Below are 2,779 nucleotides of genomic sequence, written 5' to 3' on the forward strand. Positions count from 1 at the left end.
AGGTGCTGTCACCTCTGTCCCTTTGTCACCAGGCAAAGGACAGCTCTTGCATTTTGTAGACCATCCCCTAAAACCAGGGTGCACCCAGGTGGTGGCATCTCCAGGGACTGACACACTCCTTTTCTGGGATGTAGTTTATTAAACCAACCTCTTTTCCCTCTGCTTGGCAAGAGTTAATTGTGCTAGTATAAGAATTTTATTCCACAGGATTACTTAAAAAAATTATAGTTTTTCTTACAGCAGGGAGCATGTCCAATAATTGATATGGGAATATTAATGCAATATGTATGCTATCAATTTAGGAAAGCAGAAGACATATTTCCTTAAGCTTCTGATCATTTATACATGTGACCTTCATTTATACAGCAGAAGGGCTCTTCCAGAGAGCTACAATTTGCTTCAGATGTTTAGCTTGGGTATTTTGCTTTACCTTCCAACTGCCAAGTTTGGGATTATTTAGCAGTAAAATTAGAAATGTGGATTTGAGTATGTACCAAAGTCCTGACAGGTGTTAATGGAACTCAAGTTGAATATTTTGTTCTTTAAATAGTAAAATGTAAACCTGCATTTGTTTAGCTTTGCCTTCCTGCCAACTGTATCAGGTATCTTGTGTGACTAGAATCCCTGTTTTCTGTACATGGTCTTCATGGCAGTTTCCAGTGCCTGTTCCCAGCTCAGCCTGTACTTATAATCCTAACAGATTTCAGCTCCACAGAGAATTTCTTAGGCAAATGTGTGATTCTCAATTCAAAGAGATAGGAAGGAAAACTCATTATGCAATATAGCCCAGATTTGAAGAATATGCCTGAAGATGCAAATAGGAACCTAAGAGGATTTCTCAGAAGGAAATAAAACCCTGAACATGAAATTAAAGCAATTTAAGGCAGTTGTGTTAAAAACAAGCAAACAAACAAACCCAAACCAATTAGTCCATCTTTTTTCATTTTTAGGCATTCAGACACCTTTAAAAATCTGTTCCTCAGCCCATTGCAATTCAGCAATATCACTTATTCAGGTCAAACTCTGATTCAGAGGGATTTCTTTTGGTCCCAGTGGTGTCCAGGTTTGCTCAGATTGCTGTGTGGGGCATGCTCTGTTTCGGAGAGGAGCACTGGCTGTTTTGGAAAGGATGGAGGATACTGGCACAGCACAGGCTCAGCCTTCCTTATCACAGGAGATGTGCTGGGAGGTATTTATTATGTCTGCATTTTGAGGTCCATCAGTGGAGACAGTGGCTCCTCAACACCTTCCTGGGACAGGCTGACTCCCCCTTTGGAGGCATCTTTTCCTTCTGAGCACCTGAGGGGAAGCCAAGGTGCTGGTCTGACCACTCATGGACACTTGGAGTAGGGTGAAAGGAAGCCTTCCCTTAGTTACTGAAAACCCTGGCTCTGCTGTCCGACCCACACACTTGATCCCAGGCGCTGGGAGGGGAAGAGCTGCTCTGGGGCTCTCTGGGTTACCATTGCCCTGGGGATGGGAGATGTCTTGCTGCCCTTCTGAAATGAAGGGAATCTTAAAGCATGGGAAGATGGGTCTAATCCTCCAATAAAGCAGAGTAGAGCACTCCCTTTCTAGCCCAGTTCCAGGCCAGTGTCTCCACAGGCCATGTCTCTGTATTGTCCCTGTGCCCAACAGCTCGTTCTAGTCCAGTGTCTGCCACACAGGCACACTTGGAGGGTTCAGAGTTGCAGACTCTCAGAAAGGAGGGAGAAACTCTTTCAAATCAAGAAGGCCCAAACTTGCAAAAGTTTTGAAAATTAGCATAATCCTTTTCTTGGTGTCCTTGATGAATTGAAGAGAACTTCTATGTAATACAGGGCCAGAAATGCACTTTTAAAGTTGAGTCACTTGGTTTTGAATGAGAGTTACTGGCTCTGGCCAGCAAATCTGTATTTGCACTGAAGAATTGTTTTATTTTCTTCTGGCTTCACTACCACTACAAAAATCTTTTTGCCAAAGGAGTGGGCAAATTTCACCGCAGTAGGAATCTGGTAAATAGCTCAGTCTTGTAAGGCCTTTAGCTACATTGGGACTTTGTACAGTTTTGATGGTTTAAAGAAAAATTCTGTCATGGCTGAGTGGTTTTCAGCCCATGGAACCGAGACAGGCTGCCTTGCAAGGCTGTGACAATCTATGGCTACAGCCCTCCTTCTGCTGACTCTGGAGCATGGACTTCCAAATCACCTCAGGGAATTTGCAGTTTGCTTTGAAATTTAAGCAGAGAGGAGCTTTTAGTATAACTCTGCAGATCTCAGAAGGGCTTATCTCAGGAGGGAATATTCTGATGGCTTTGTGCTGTCAATGAATTAAATTATATAGGATGGCTGTTTTTTCATCTTCTGTTGCACTGACCTAATTTAATACAAATACATTACTGGAGAGCTGAACTAAAATCATGTAGGTTTTAATAAGATCATAACAAAACCCATTGAAATCTTTTTCTCTTATGCAATTTAAATTCAATTTACAGTCGCTGTTTATTTTCACATACTTGGTTGTTGTTTTAAGCACTGGGGTTTTTTTGCACTGCTTGCGTAACTTAGAGCTATTGCAGTATCAAACCGGTGCTCTTAATGTGCTCTGGAATTTGGCTTTTTGGACTTTTACCATTTAGAAAATGTATCCAGTTGAAAGGACAGTCTCAGAAACAGGGGAGCCTTTCCACAAGCAGCAGCTGTTCCTGCTGTTGGGTGTGCACGTAAGTAGAGAATATGATCTGAAAATGTACTCACTGCCTGTATCCTTTCCCTGGGAGCACATCCGATCCCTGCTGCAG

This window comes from Corvus brachyrhynchos, unplaced genomic scaffold (genome assembly GCF_000691975.1).
Source record: "Corvus brachyrhynchos isolate BGI_N302 unplaced genomic scaffold, ASM69197v1 scaffold34, whole genome shotgun sequence".
In the NCBI taxonomy this organism is placed as follows: domain Eukaryota; kingdom Metazoa; phylum Chordata; class Aves; order Passeriformes; family Corvidae; genus Corvus; species Corvus brachyrhynchos.